The sequence below is a fragment of the Otolemur garnettii genome, unplaced genomic scaffold (genome assembly GCF_000181295.1).
Source record: "Otolemur garnettii isolate 467f Iridium unplaced genomic scaffold, OtoGar3 scaffold00080, whole genome shotgun sequence".
Lineage (NCBI taxonomy): Eukaryota > Metazoa > Chordata > Mammalia > Primates > Galagidae > Otolemur > Otolemur garnettii.
Window position 1 is genome coordinate 5,249,236 of NW_003852475.1, and position 16,920 is coordinate 5,266,155.

Sequence of the window (16,920 nt, forward strand, 5' to 3'; positions counted from 1 at the left end):
TCATCCTAATACTCTTCCCCTTATAGGTTATGGTTTTCTTATGTCTGACTGCTTTCAGAATTTTCTCTTTCATCTTAACTTTGGTGAAGTTAATTATGATGTGTCTGGGGGATGACTTGTTCAGGTTTAGTCATGCTGGGGTTCTGAAACTATCTGCTATCTGAATTTCAGAATCTCTTGGCATGTCTCGAAAGTTCTCTTTCATAATTTCATGAAGAGGAGCCTCAGTGTTTTGTGAAGCAACTTCATTGCCTTCAGGGATTCCTATAAGGCGAATATTAGTTTTCTTCGGATTATCCGAGAGCTCTCTGAGAGTGAGATCCATTTTTGCTCTCCATTTCTTTTGATCTTTGTGCTTCTGTGCTTCTTCAAAAGGTTTGTCTTCAAAATCAGAGGTCCTTTCTTCTGTCTGTTGCACTCTGTTACGGAGGGATTCCACTGTGTCTTTCAGATCCTTGAGGGCTGCAACCTCTTGTCTCAGTATTTCAAAATCTTTGATCATTTTATCTTTGAAATCATTGAGTTTTTGAGACATCTTTTGAATAATTTCTTGTACTTCTAATTCCTTCCTTTTATTCATTCTGTTAATCTTATTTGCTATCCACCTTCTGAACTCAATTTCTGACATCTCAGCCATTTTCCTATGGATGGGGTCTTCAATTGCGTCTGTCCCATTTTTCCTCGGGAGAGTTGATCTACTCTGGTTGTTTGAGTTGGCAGAGTTTTTCCACTGATTCCGCCCCATGCTGATTTGACCTTGTTTGGATGCCTTATCAGAACTATTCAGTTGGTGGCTTCTTCTGATTCCCAGAGAGACAGGTAGAGTGTGTCTGTTTTCTTCTCCCAATTCTCAGAAGCTGGAGCAACCGGGGTGCAGTGGAACAGCAGCAGCTTCACAGGAGTGTGCATGGCCAGATTAGACCTCATTCAGCTTACCGGGTGACCAGTAGGCAGGAGACCGGCAGCAGCCGGTTCAGTCCTAGTTTAGTCCCTTTGGAGCAACTGGTGGAAAAGGGGATCTGTAGTGGCTACTTCAGCACCCTGGAGCAGCCAGGGGTGGGGGAATGGCAGCGGTAGCACTGGGTACACAAGTGTCCAGATCAGTCCTAGTTCTGCCCCACCAGAGTAGCTGGGGGGGCGGTGCGGAGAAGATGACTCCTTCACCATTGCCCGTTGGATGTGTTTGGCACTAGCAAGCCGATTTGTACCCTCCCAGCGTGGGAGCCCAGAGCGGGGAACTCCTCCACCTTCATCTGTGGGACGCATGTGGCTCTGTCAAACAGTTCTGGGCCAGCCCAGATTGGTAGACTCCTCCACCGTCACCTGCAGGGCATGCATGCCTCTAGCAAGCAGTTTTGGGAATACCCAGCACAGGTGCTTGCATCAGGGATCTCTTCCGCTGGTCCCCGTGGGGTGTGTGTGTTTCCAGCAAGCTGTTTTGGGTCTTCCTCAACCAGAGGACTCCTCTGCCAGTGCCTGTGGGATGCCTGCAGCACTAGCAAGCAGTTCTGGGCCTGCCAAGAGCAGGAGCCTGGGGCAGGGATCTCCTCTGCCACCTTTGAGGCATGCGACTCTAGCAAGCAGTTCTGGGCCTGCCCCAAGTGGGGATTCCTTTGCCACCGCCTGTGGGGCGCATGTGGCTCTCGCAAGTATTTCTGTGCCTGCTCGAAGCAGGAAACTCCTCTGTGGCCACCCGCTGTTCACTGGAGGCATGCAGCTCTAGCAAGCAGTTCTGGGTCTACCCAGAGCCCTGTAGCGGGAATCCCCTCTGCCGCCTGTTGGGTGTGCGGCTCTAGCAAACAGTTCTGGGCCCTCCCATAGTGGGGGACTTCTCTGCCACCACTCACAGTGGTGCACGAGGCTCTAGCAAGTAGTTCTGTGCCTGCCCCGGAGCAGGGGAACTCCTCTGTGGCTACCGGCCACCTGGAGGAGGCGTGTGGCTCTAGCAAGCAGCTTTGTGCTCACCCAGAGCCCTGGAGCAGGGATCTACTCTGCCTCCGTGGGTTGCGGGTCTCTAGCAAGCAGTTCTGGGCCCTCCCAGAGTGGGGGATTCATCCGCCGTCACCCATGGGGTTGCGCAAGGCTGTAGCAAGTAGTTCTGTGCCTGCCTGGAGCAGGGGAACTCCTCTATGGCCACCTGCCACCTGGAGGCGTGCGGCTCTAACAAGCAGTTCTGCACCTGCCCAGAGCCCTAGAGCGGGGGTCTCCTCTCCTGACTGTGGGGTGCGCGGCTCTAGCAAGCAGTCCTGGGCCCTTCCAGAGTGGGGGATTCCTCTGCTCCCACTCACCGGGTGCACAAGTCTCTAGCAAGTACTTCTGTGCCTTCCCGGCACAGGGGACTTCTCTGAGGCCACCTGCCACCCGCGGGAGGCGGGCAGCTCTACCAAGCAGTTCTGGGGCCTGCTTTGTACCTATATTTTGTTTTCTTAAATGCTCTTCCTTGGATTTACAGCTTGCCAAACTTTTTTCTTGGCTCAGCTCCCCGTCTTTGGCTTCATAGATTCTGATTCCAACCAGTTTTTCTTCCTTTCCTCAGGAGCCTCTGACCGGGGTTGCTACCAGTCGGCCATCTTCCCAGAATCAAGAATCTATTTCTTGTTCGAGTCTCCCTCATGGCCATGTCTAAAGTGAACTTTCGGAATTATTTCTTAGAAGGTAGTACAATTTCTGCAACTTGTTTGTTGCACATTAAACTTTGGGAGATGAAGGATTGCTTTAAGGATCTAGGAATCCAACACTTTTTGGGGGGCCAGACTCATGGTTTCTTTGGTAGCAAATTTTTCTCAAAATGTATTAGACTTTTAATCAGTTTGTTTTGAATCAGTGTTGCATATGTATCCCCTTTCCCAGATATTTCCTGTACATCCGTCTTGAGTCTGCTTTGCTCCTCTGCTGCCTCAAATCCGTAGTCCTCATCCTTAGCTTTGTGGCCTCATGGTCATCTGAAACAATAGCAGTCCCCATACTTTCATTTTTGTTTCCAGCTGAGTCTTTTGGTTTAAATGATAATTTTTAATAATTATTTATCCTCATTTTTCAGTCTTATCTCCTGATATTTAGAGTCATTGATCCTTTGTCTTTTCCATTCCAGAAATTTCCTTAGTTTCTATCAACTTTCCCTGAGCTAGTTGTGTTTTACAATACATTGGAAAAACCAACAGCTATAAGCCGAAAAAAAAAGCTCAAAAGTCAAGCTCCCTGGAGCTATGGGCTCAGTATATTCTTGGTTAACCTGAACCATTTTTGTAGGCTACTGTGTTACTAAATATTTTGTAATTGTATGTAGTGGATTTTTCTATTTCTAGCCCATGACATGTGATTGTTCCACTCAGTGATTGGTCATTAAATCAATGCCACTTATGCTGTATTCATGGTAGCACCCACATCAAGATACAGATTTCTGTATTGTTTAGGCTAGTGCTAGCTGCTATAACAAATAGACTCCAGTAGAACAGCTAAGACCTTAGATGCGTGCTTCTCATGGAGTGGTGCTGGGCAGGTCTTCCTACTTAATATGTGTCTTTTCTTCCTAGTAGCAATTTGAAAACTCAAATTGAAGCATCAATTGAATCATCCTTCTGTCTAGTCATTTCTCTTCTTTAAGACTTTATCTACATCCAGCTCAAAGAAGGAGAAAGAAAAAAGGGAATTACACTATATAACTGATCCTTTGAAGCTTATGCCCCCTCCTCAAAATACAAATCTCTTTAACTTACATTCTGTTGGAAAAATGCAATCATATGGCCACATTTACCTGCAAGCTGAGCTAAGAAATATATGTGTGCATGTGTGTACTTAAGTTTCTATCATAATTAAAATATAAATTCTGGGAGCCCAGGAACTTTTCTGTTTATTCACTGGTATATTTTTAGGACATAGAGCAATGTATTTTTTAGAGTGTGCAGAGGATAAATATTTGTAGAATGAATGACAATAAAATTAGTAATGAAAATCTGGGGTTCATAACCCTGACTTTGGCACATAACTGGCATTGTAAGCTCAGAATACTTGTATCAATTTCCCTTTTATCAGAGAGGAAAATCATATTATCTACCAGCTAAAGTGAGGGTTAAGTGAGTATATACATATATATATATACACACACGCACATATAAACTCATTTAATATTGCAGGTATATATATGTGTATATGTGTGTGTGTGTATGTATGTATATATTTTGTAGGTATATATATTTCTCAAAGTTCCCAGCAAATAGTGGGCATTCAGTACATGTTAGCTAATTTTCTTCTTATTCTTGTTATGGTTATTATGTGTATATGTCTACACATCTGCCCCTTATCATGAAATTTTGGGGGATAATTTTTTTTTTCCAGGATGGGGTTTGAACCCACCACCTCTAGTATATGGGGCCGTTGCCCTACTCCTTTGAGACATAGGTCCGTCCCAATTTTGAGGGTAATTAAATACAGTTTCACTTCTGGAATTTACGTTGGACTTCATTATTAAAATGGTGGTTTGGGGACCTAACTAGGTGTTTAATATCAAAAAAATTCACTGTTCATAAGCTTAGAGGATTGCATTCCAACCTGAAGCAAATGGAGAGACCCAAGCATATGTAACCTTGTGCATTGTATTTAGACAGTCATGCTGATATAACAAATATCAGCAGTCCCTATCATCCAGAAAACTGGGTGTGAAGGAAATTACTTATAGATAAAATTTCATAAGAAATATAAATTATTGACAAGTGTATAAAAAATTAGCTGCCTTAATAAAAGATGCTATTTAAAGGTATATTTTATTGTTATTTTTCCAGAATGCAGATCATATTTGCCTCCCTATAGGCAACACATTTAGGAAATGAGAAAAATTTCAGAATTTCAATTATTGAGTAAATGTTTATTTAACACTTAACATTTTGCAGTCACTGAGCTAGTTGCTGGGATTACAGTGATAAGCTGAATACAGCGTTATTTGAGACAGTGGAATGAATGGCAGGGTATAGGTGACATTGTAAGAAAGAACTCAGCATGCTGTGGATGCTGTCCAGAAGGGGACCCACCACAGTTATATGATCTTGGAGGTTTCCAAGAGAAAATCATATCAGTTTCAACCTGAATAATAGATAGGTGCTAGTCAGGTTAATGATACTTTGGCTTTTCCTGATGACCTAGAATTGATTTTTTTTTTTTATATTTAGTTACATTATAAGATATAAAAGAATATACAGGCAGATGTATAAGTTTTCCATATCCCACCAAAGAAAACCACTGTCCATATTCCAGGTTTTTAATTTCTATAAATTGTGTACAATTGAAGTATATCAAGTACATATAAATATTTTTTATATTTTATCACTTAAAATATTATAAGCATTTTCCAATATCTTTTTAAGTATTGTTTTAATGGGTAGAAGATAACCCATTTTAAATACAGCTACAATCCTCATCCTGTTGTTGTACATTCGGATTGTTTCCCTTTTTCAGATTTTAAAAATCACTAGGAATTAATATTCTATCTTAAATACGTTCAAAGATATGCAAACACACTTGTCATAACATAGGAGAATCTACATTTCCCGAGGATAGTCTGAGAATAAATATTAAGTAAGAATTAATTTTTTTTTGCCTAGTATAACTACAAAAGTTGACTTTCTTGGTATGTATCATCTCTCTAGATCATGCTTCCTAGAGAAGCATTTGTGTTCACCCTCCCCACCCTTCCCAATGAGTGTTCCTCTGTGTTAAGTGATCCAAAGGTCCCTCAGATTACTGGTCAGTATTCAAACAGCCTTCAATATGCTAACATGCATTTCTTTTATCTCAAGAGAGGAAGTATATCACTATGTTGTGATTTCCAGACCTATTTGATCATGGCACCCTGTTTGTATAGAGCATCTTACAGGACTGTTGTTCTGTGGAGTACAATTTTGGAAATAATCACTGTTATAACTTCGAGTAGCTTGTTGCTGGTTTAGCAAGATTGTTACATTCCCATACATTCCCATTCTAAGATGGGAAGAGGTATGTCTTAATATAAATCATACCATAAGTCCTCAACTCATGTTGGTCATATATTTGCTGTGTTTTAGACTGTGCTACACCTCACAGGGCATATGCTGGTATATGAGAAACAGGTCCTGTTCTCAAGAGTTTTCTAGTGTGTCACATGTATTAAAGTAATGTGTGTGTGTACCTGTGTATGCATGCATGAGTGTCCAAGTATATTTATGTAAACAACACAAAATTGTCTATGTTTTGTACAGACTGCAATAAATACTCCAGGAAAGGGACATTCAAGATGCTTAGAGAAAGATCTCACAGCTCCCTGAAGCACTTAGGAAAACATAGCATACACATGGGTATAAGGATGATTCCTTTGGAGCTCTTCATTTTTAAGGATATGGAATTTGAGATAAGGCTTACCCAGAATATCTCAGACAAAAGTCAGTGGTGAGTATGAGCTGTGAGTCAGAAAGTTGTGGGTATAAATCCACACTCTGTAATTCAGAAGCTGTATGATCTTAAACAAATACTTTAACTGTGCCAGGTCTCAGTTATCCTTAGGAGGTGATCATTGTGTTTTGAGAACTTAGTGATAATTTATTTTAAGCTAATAATAGCTAGGTTGTATTTCTTGTCACTACTGTTACTGTTAAAATTCATATTTATACTTTTATACTTGTATACCTTGAAAAACTAGAGTGAAATTTAAAGTAGCAAAAACCAGAGACATATTATAACTAAATCTCTGTTGAGAGTAGTCACTCTTTTTTACTGGAGCCTTTGCATTTTGTCACACTTTGCCTCAGAGGCATTTTGACAAGGAGGGAACCAGACTCTAATCTCCATGAGGGCAAGGATAGGTCACTTTCGTTCACCAGCACAAACCTATTTGATGAGCAAAGTACCTAGTTTGTAGGAGATCACTTAATACAGACATAAAGAAACATAACAAAATGTATTTATATTTTAAATATATTTGAAATTACCCCTGGTATCATATCATATTTCCTTACATGTGTCTTTCATCATTGGCCAGTAATTATGTGCTTTTCAGTGATCTTGGGTAGGATCTGAGAATCCTTCTTAGTACAGTATTCCAGGAGCTCCCTGATAATAAGGTAAAGTTGGGGCATGAGGTTAAGAATGTGTTTGTCATTTTGTGTTGATATTTAACTTTAGGCCTTTTGCCTGGAATGGAGGTTTTTAACTTGGACTTGTGAGTCTCCCTAAGCAGATTACATTCCTCAAGGACAGGGGCTCTTCCCCATCTTAATCACCTCTGAATATACTTATTATACCCAGAACTGTACCAGGCCCAATACTTGTGGTCAAGAAGTATTCTTTGAACCTACGAGGGAATAAGTGGTTAATGCTCTGTATCCATCTTAAATCCTTCCCTGAAAAGGAAAAGGCATCACCATAAGGTGTTCACTATCATTCAAGGGGTAGCTTCCATCACTCCAGGATAACAGTCTTTAAGATCAGCCTTTTGGTTATCTTAGAATGTGTTAGAACACTTAGTAAAATTAACTTTTTCTCACAATTAATACAAAAGTTCTTCTAGACAGGCTTTATTGTTTGGCTCAAGTCCTGATAATAATGGACCTGAAGTTTTCTTACATAAATATATTTCTGAAAAATTGCTTAGGGGGGTAGATTTCAAAAATCAGATTATAGTTTAAATGTATATTGGAGGTATTTAATAGATCACTGACAATGCATAAAATATTATATAATATTTCTAGTCCCCTCTAATTTGTTATTTTTATAATTCTGACTTTCATGTCTATTAAAAACAAGACTGTATGCCACCCTTGCAATCAATTACACTGAATAGCTGGGATTTTCAGAGGTTTGGGATTTTTTTTTCTTTCTATACTTTTAATGGACACTTCAGATGGAAGTAATTCTAAAATATCTCCATGACTCTCTGTCTTATTCAACAGAAAAATGAAAAAATTCAAGTTCATTGTTATGTCGACCAGCTAATATTTGCTGAAATTAAATTATATCACTTATCACTTTGTAACAAATAGCCCAAAAACTCAGCGGCCTGAAACAATAAATTTTCATTACTGTATATATGTTTACATGTCAGCTAGGTAGATCTTCTAATATCTTCTAATATCAGCTAGGCCCAGCTGATCTGGGTGGAACTTGCTCTCACAGCTCTGGTCAGCAAGAGGGTCTTCTACAAGGTGGGTGCTCTAAGATGATTGTAACTGGTGGGACTCAAATCTGCTCCCATGTGCCCCCTCCTCCCCAGCAGGCTAGCCTAGCCATGTTCACATGGCAGCCACAAGCTTCTAGCACAGTGAGCAGGAGGGCATGGCTCACTTTAAACTCCTCTCAAACTTGACAAGGCACTTGCACTGCATTCTTTCAGCCTAAGTAAGTGAAGAGGTTGTTAGCCCCATTTTAGGGGATGGAGAAGTAGACTCCATATATATATATTTTTAAGACAGAGTCTCAACTCACTCTGTCACCATTGGTAGAGTGCTATAGCACCACAGCTCACGGCAACCTCAGTCTCTTGGGCTCAAGCAATCATCTTGCCTCAGTCTCCCTAGTAGCTGGGACTACAGGTGCCTGTCATGACACCTGGCCAGTTTTACTGTTTTCAGTAGAGATGGGGTCAGGTTGATCTCAAACTTGTGAGCTCAGGCATTCCACCTGCCATGGCCTCCCAGAGTACTATCTTGATGGAATTCCTGCAAAGGTACATTGTGAAGGGTATTGACACAGAGAGGTTAAATATTTGGAGCTCTTTCTTGCAGGCAACCTACTTCAATATCCTCAAGGAAGGAGTTCCAATACTCTCAGTCCTTCTTCATGCTAATTGGTCTCAAACTGCTGGAACTTTGAGCCCGTTTGTTTGCCTTTTTTGGAGGTGTGTGTGTCTCCCTTCTTGTCTTTAGGCTGTCTGTGTCTGTGTTATCTTGTCTGTGGATGTGCCTACTTCTAATAGTTATAGATTTCTGTGGCACAAGGAGCTCACCTATTTGTGATGCATTTTTGTTGCTTGGAGGCTTAATTTTTTGGTAGTAGAAGTGTGTTCCCAGGTGGCTAGGGTGAGGTTCTAGATAAAAGATATGTTACAACATTATTTTATTTGTCATAAATGAGAGCATCTTACACTTCACACAGTGAGTTCCAAGGGAGACGGTAGGGTCAGTGCTTCCGTTTTCTTATTCCATTCTATCCCCAGGTCCTAGCACTTTGTTTAGGCCTTCTATGTGGTAATAAGTGCACTGATGATTTATATTAGTTCTAAGCCCAGATGGACTTGCGAAAATCCCCAGTGCTCTCTATTCTCTACAAAATGTAGTGCAGCCAATACTTTCCCTTGTCTGAAGGGTATTACAAGGATTAACTAATGTCAGGAAAGGACTTTGATATGCCTAGATAAAGGGCATCCCATAACTATAATATTTTATTGTTATAATACCATAAAATGCTTTTTGGGACATATAGCTTACATATTCTCGATAAAATTAATCCATAAATCATGTACAAAATGTATCAAATCCAAAAGCAATAGCTTTGACCTTAGAATTGCTGCAGCAGTAGTTTGATGATATACTACCTACTACATCAGCAGTACTCTAAAGTACATAAAATATGCTTCCATATATTCAAAATGTGCAAACACTTAAGACAAATGACTAGGAGCTTTAAAAAAGATTAAACAAATCAGAGTTTTTCATATGGAATATAAGTATTTTTGAGACATTATCAGGAATGCTGTGATTTTTAGTTATTTTCACTAATTTGCATAAAATATTTAATATTCATATCAAAATGTTTCATAGAAGTATTTTACACTTTCCTTCTTTGAAAGGTAATTTTTTGTTTTCTCATGCTTCCTGCTTAATAGCCATATACAAATGTCCACAGAGCTTTTAATGAAATGTCAGTATATATAATGTTTTTGTTTTATCCTTGTTTTATGTCACCAACATGGCAAATATAATACATGCAAATTTTTTAAGAGAAATACTCATTTCTCCTCAGTTATACTATCAAATTTATGAGTAACTATTTGCAAATGAGGGAAATATATTGTCATTACTCATATTGCTGAACACTGGTTATACTTGAAAAACCTATTATAACTTTATAAATATGATTTTCAGAAACACAAAAGGACATACCTGTTGTAAGCAGATTCTTGCTCAAACAAGGTTGTTTTCAAATACCTCTATTTCTGTATAATGCCTACAAAAAGAACATTATTTTACAAGCTTTAAATCAGAATGGCATGTGCATTCTTTTTCCAAAGTGACCCAGCCAAGTAGGGGAATATCACTGAAAGAGTACCTCTATCACAGATGTAGGGTGACCTTTAAATATTTGCATAGCGTAATAGGAGGCATTAAGTGTAGGGTGACAAGATGTCCTGCTTCTGGCGGGACAGTCCCGCTTTTCAACAATTTGTCCCACGTCCTGCTGCTTTTTTAAAAAGTCCCGATTTTTGGAAAGAATGCATGAACAGGCGGGAGAACAGGAAGGGAATATATGGTTTTTGGCTGCCAGGATATGAGTTTTGTATTATTTTTGTTAATTTTATAATGTTAAACTGTAATAATAACAAATAATTGTTGAGAAGTTATTATTGAGAACTGCTTATCAAAGTTTGCATTGTTGTTAGGCCCTGCCCCACCCTGCCCCCCATGTTGTCCCGCTTTACCAATGTTAAAATCTGATCACTCTAATTAAGTGTAGAGGGATGGTTACTTATCAGTACTGGATTCCCTTGTCTATCCTCACAGTGGCTGGGCTGAACATGTCTGCTTAGTTCCTGTTTTATCAAGAAAGTCAAGACCACTTGATATGAATTACTTTACTTCTCAAAAATTGCTCACATAATCTCTATTCTCTCTTCCATCCCTGCGAAGAAGGTTTAGTTAACAAACTCTGCTGTCTAAGACACATCCAGTTTTCTGATTCAGTGTTTTTTTGACTCAGTGTTTCTAAAGCCTTTATATATCAGTTAGTATAGCCACTTCATAATTCTTTGTATTAACAGTATTTTGACTAAGTCTTCTTTTCCTAAGGGAGTCTAAGCAATCTGAGGCAGAGATGGCATCTTAAATATCTATTTCTGGAATTTCTGATATAATTCTGACAACTGTGTTTTATACAGAGTAGTTACTTAATACTGAATTGAATTAAGTGTATATATGTGAGCACTATTTATAGCACTTAATACTGATTGAATATTTTACATAGATGAGTACTGTTCCAACTCTGAATATTTTATGTATATACACATATTATTTAAATCATCTAAATATAAGCGAACATAAGATTCCTAGGCTAGCGAAGAGCCATATGAAAATAAAGACCATGGATGGTGCCTGTGGCTCAGAGGAGTAGGGCACCGGCCCCATATACCAGAGGTGGCAGGTTCAAGCCCGACCCCGGACATAAACTGCAAATAAATAAATAAATAAATACCCTAACACTCATAGTGTGTGGGCCTCATTTAAAAAAAAAGAAAAAGGAAAATGAAGATCATGTTTTTGAACTGATTATATATATGTGTCTGTGTGTATATATATATTTTTATATACGTGCATACATACACACACACACATAGAAAGAGAGAGTTAGGGCATGTTGTGAACACTGTACTTTTGTTTAAAAAGGGTAGGCCTTTATGAATCCAGTTTGTTCTACCATGTAAATATAGTCTGTTTTTTATTTTTCACACCTCTGTGTCTAAGAGAAGAACTTGGTTTTAGTTCCCAACGGGTCTTGACCTGGGGAGAAAAAAAATCACAGTTCTGCTTTTCTTCTCTCTGTCTTCATCTCTTAAAAGATAAATATAGATTTATCTGGCTAAAGTACTTTCTGAAGTAACAAGTCATATCTTAAGAATTTTTTCCACACATTTATGATTGTGTGACAAGGTGGAATAAACAACATAGTCTATACTTGCTGCATGTCTTACAGAGGGTATGCAAAAAGGGTATTGAGAAGAAAGTAGAGGGAATTAACTTTAGGACCAGTAGGAAGGATGCTTTAAGTCAGTGATGATGGATAAATGTATGCTGACTCATCATCTCTGACTTAAAGAATCCTTCTTACTGGTCCTAAAGTTAATTCTGTATACTGTCTTCTCAAAGCCCTTTTTGCATACCCCCTGTATGACCTCTTTATAGATCGTATCAGCTATAAAGAGAATATTTCCTAAGTTCTTATTTATGTATTATTATCTCAGTTAACATTTTAAAAAATAAAAATATTCAGTTATTCTCTTCCTTTTTAGAATCAACAGAATGATGAATAAAATGGTGATGATTTACCTTCTAAAATTTTAACACAAGATAGAATGCTAATCTGTAGTATTTCATTTCACAGTGCACATTGGGCTATATATAGTAGTTATCACTTAGGAACATAAGGGTCTGTATATCCTTACAAATGTCCTTTTACTAGACTGTTTCTGGTTTTTGAAGTTCTAGGAGTGAAATGTGATTGACATATTTGACATTTTCTCTAAGAGATTTTTAAGTATCTTATTAAAACCTCCTCATTCAAAATAACTACACAGAAGGGGTTGAATGCTAAATGGTCATGTTCAAACCTATCTGTTGGAAAATAATCACTTCTCTGTGCTGGGTAGCAGTTCTCTGCCCTGTCATGGAAAATCCATACTGCTGATGACTCTGGTCCTTAGATGAGAGCCACCACTGCCCTTGGCCACTAACAGGAATAATTGCTTCATTTTTTCCCAAGGTCCCTTGGTCTAAGACTAGATAGGGCAGTTGAATTATGTTTATTTTGTATTAAATTGTTGGGAAAGTTGTATTATTTTTCAAGTTGGTTTGGTGCGAAGATGAGATTGATTATTTTAAGCATATGGATTGGCACGGTACTTTTAATGGAAGGTAAAGAATTATTGCCTCTGGCAATGTCCTTTCAGAAAAGAGTTACAGAGGCAAGGTTCACTCTTGCTCTGCATAGCAGGCTGCAGTGGACAGCTGACTGTCAACACCATTGTAAAGCTGGCAGACTCTACTTGGCTTCTCTGTGGGACATAAAGGTGAAACTAAGCTGTGTGCCCAGGGACACCCAGCTAGAATGTAGAACAACTGCAGTTCAAATCCAGGCTGACTGATTCCGAAGTCTAGAGAATATTTCTAGACAAGAGAAGGAGTTAGCTAAAGTGGACTTTTATGAAGTAGTACTGAAATGAATGAAGAAGGATTGTTTTCAAAATATGTTGATTTAAATATTAATAAAAATGGAGGACCGGGGAAACACAATTGTATACACATTATTTTGCGTATATACACAATCCCATACACATTATTTCTGTGCAGCCAGAAGTTACACCTAGCATGCCAAATACACATCAGTGGCAGTACTCTTATTCTTTAAAATATACATTCTAAAGTTGCTGAACACAGGGATAGGGTTTGAGACTTTGATCTAGTATCCTGGTTCTCTTCCTTATTAATGCTGGGATCTTAGGTAATGCTTCCTGATAGAATGGAAAAGTCACTTACCTCCTAGGACTTTGGTTAGGATGAAATGTGTTCTCAACTGTGGTGATTTTGCTCCCCAGAAGCCACTTATAAATAACCGGAGACATTTTTGATTGTTATGACTGGAGAGGGGGTTGGTGTTACTGTCAAGAGGCCAAAGATGCTGATAAACATCTTACAATGCACGAGACAGCTCTTCAAAACAAAGAATTATCTGGCTCCAATGTTAAAAGGGCTAAACTAGAGATATGCTTGTGTAGATCTCTAAGAGCTCGGTAACAGACAGTTCCTTCACATGGATCTTATTCTTTAAGGTCTATCCATGTGCCAGACACTGTGTTAAGAGCTTTCCATGTGTTATCTCTTGTCCTCACAAGCCTATAGGTTGAAATGATTGAAGATCAAGGCAAAAAGTGTCTCGTTCAAGGTCGCAGAGTGCTGACTGGCAAAAATCAAGATTTGGACTAAAGCCTATGTAACTCCAAAGCACTTTCTAAAACTTGCTTTCTCCAGTGTAAAAGTATTTTCTGTCATCGATTCTTTGCTCTAGATATTTGGAAGAACAAATGAATGTAAGCATTTAAAGCTAATACATCAGACACTGTGAGCAGAGCCTGTGGACTGTATTGTGTTTCTGTCCATAGACCATGCTTAGCTAGTCAGGGGTACTGGTTTTCTGCTTGTAGCTGACTGCTTCTATTGAACCTCTACTCCTTCCCTGCTGCCTACTCAGGCCAGGCTTTTCAGATCACTGACAAATGTGCACATCTATAATCATCACCCCTATAGTTGAGCTAAAGGTTTGGCAGCACAGTGAGCAATGCTCTGCTTTCACTGCTTATTGTAATTGTGTCAAGGAAGAAGCAGATCACAGAGGAATAGTGAAGTGTTTGATTCCCAAAGGAACTCTTCAGTGAGAACTACAAGGGCTGGACAATGCATACAAATGTGTTCCAAAGGAAAGGCTTTACAGGAGCTGTGGCATGACCAGCCCTCAGACTGACTGTGGGAGCTTACTGTAGTTCTTCTCTTCCTCTAGGTGAACAGTCCAAGAGGTAGCATTACTTCTTCCTGGGCCCCAGGAGATGGGCCACTTAGCATACCCCCTGGTTTTTTACATGGGCAGCTAGGAAAAAGTGAAGAAGAGGCATGCTTGCAAGGGGTACATCTGTTTTGAATATAATTAAAGAAAACCTCAAGTAAATCTTAATGTGGGTTAGGAAGTGTGATATGATCTTTGACAATGTTTCATTGGGAAAGGAATTATAAGGTACTCAGACTAATTCTCTAAAAACACAAGGGGAATAAAGAGTTCTAATAGAAAATTACAGTACGTTGGTGCCCAGGGAGTAGAATGTTATGGTTAACATTAAATTTCTATATCTACACCATGATTTAAATATTAACTTTTGGAGAACAATAATATATCAGAGTACCACTACTCCAAAATGCCAATGGATTTAAATTAATCTTTTTGTGGATGGTTCAGAAATGTCTTCCTGTGTTTCACCAGTTTTTCTGTGTTCTCTATGTGGAGAAAGAACTAAAATTCCTTAAATGATGGGCATCAGTACTTTCCTGTTTGTTCTGGCAAACACGGTGTTTTAACTATGGAGGATAGTTCTCCATTTGTTGTGTAGAAGAGAGAAAGAAGCTTCTTGAGGCTGTTAATGATGAGATGGGGAAGGAGAAGCAGATAAATTTTCTTCTTCTTGAGATAATGCATATTGCTCAAATGGAATACTATGCTATACTGAAACAGGACTGACTGGCAACATATGTATATATGTATGCAACTACACACACAAGGTATACATATATGTATATAGTATATAACATGGTTATAAACACATAAGAAACAATTGGCTTAATTGTATGTACTGTATTAATAATATACATTTATATTTTATATATGTATATATACACACAGGGTATCTATTTATATATAAAATTTGTGTGCTATTTTAAATTGCACACTATTTTAAGTTGCACATGAATTTAATGGGCACCCTGTATAATATACATTTATATATTTGACCTCATGTCTCAGGGCTTTGAAAATTCCTCTGCTAACACTTAAGAAGCCTGGTGATCTCTGCTGGGCATTTTATATCCATCCTTCTTTGTGAACACGTGGCAGATCTCAGACTTTTTATATGTTCATTATTTTGTGGTTTTGCGCATTTATTTCATGTGAAAGATGTAAGTGAAGTTGGATTTTAACCTAAATTTATGAGACGTGGACACTAAAATTAATATTATAAAAAGTTTTCATTTTATGTTATATGTAATTATTGAGGTTGGTAAAAAGATCAACTGCCTCGTCTAACAACAGGAAGGCATCCTGGGAGGAAAGTATTGTGTTGTTCTTTGTTTTTCCTCTAGTAAAAGTCTTACATCAGGAAAGAGGTTTGTGAAACTTTACACAGTTGGGATCAATTCTTGAGGATCAAAATGTGTATTAAAAGGCAAAAAAGTCCTCCAAAAACAAAAACTTTCAATTTTGTTTAACCGTACATTCTTCCCAAGTTTATTTTACAACAGAGACCCTCCTTATTTTTACTGATCGGAAGGGTGTAGGTGTTCTCTTGAAAGCATTTTTGTAAATTCTGAGTGATACGTTATCTTTGGTTGGAACTGGATGAGATGATCAATTGAGAAATGGCAGGGGACAGACTCCCTTATCCCTAGGAACTTCCAAAACTCAGCATTTTATTTTCATTGATCTGTGAGTTAACATTAAATCTAACAAGTGATTAATGCTACCTTGTCATAATTATTATTTTCATTATGTGAATGTAGAGTCCCTGCACAGTTGAAACAATGTTTCTTCAACTCACTTTCTTTGTAAGCTGCCTCCCCACAAAGGACTCTGGGAAATTCTGATCATGCAGGGGCTAAAAAGAGTTCACCCAGGCTGCAGGCTGCTGCTGTGTGTTACCCAGCTAGCAAAGGGTAATCAGGATAGATTTTCTCAGTGCGCTATGGAGCAAAGCCTTGCATGTCCTGAGTGGCTGTTAGTCCCAGGCTGATAGGGGATGCATTTATCTTTTAGTACTTCTCGGATTCTATTTCACTATTATTATGTGGGGTGTTTATTTTTGTGCGTACCAATCATAGCTAAAAAATTTAGGTGTGCAAGAAATATAATTTCCTTTGCTTTTTAAAACTTAGTTGCATTATTTATTTTGAGCCCTTTTTACCGCAAGGGTCACTGATTTTTTTCTCTGGGAAGTCAATCCTTCTTCAGCTGTCAGTTTACACTGCTTACTGTGTGGAGGGTCCTTATTCTTGATAGGCTGGCTCACATCTCTTCCAGAACTTCTGTGCTGCATGAGGTCTTTATGGTACTTTCCCACTATCTGGAGCCCTTGGGTCCCAGGAGGTGCTCAGTGGCCTTGACCTGCTCTTCCTGGACTCCTCAGGCAGCTATTCACTTTTTGGGGAAGCAAAGTAC

General features: G+C 38.8%; 1 protein-coding gene across 1 annotated transcript in view; it reads left to right on the forward strand.

Moving 5' to 3' along the window:
• THSD7B (thrombospondin type 1 domain containing 7B) overlaps positions 1 to 16,920 on the forward strand; it is a 1,042,983-nt gene that overhangs the window by 295,419 nt on the left and 730,644 nt on the right. The gene's annotated exons all lie outside the window — the stretch shown is intronic.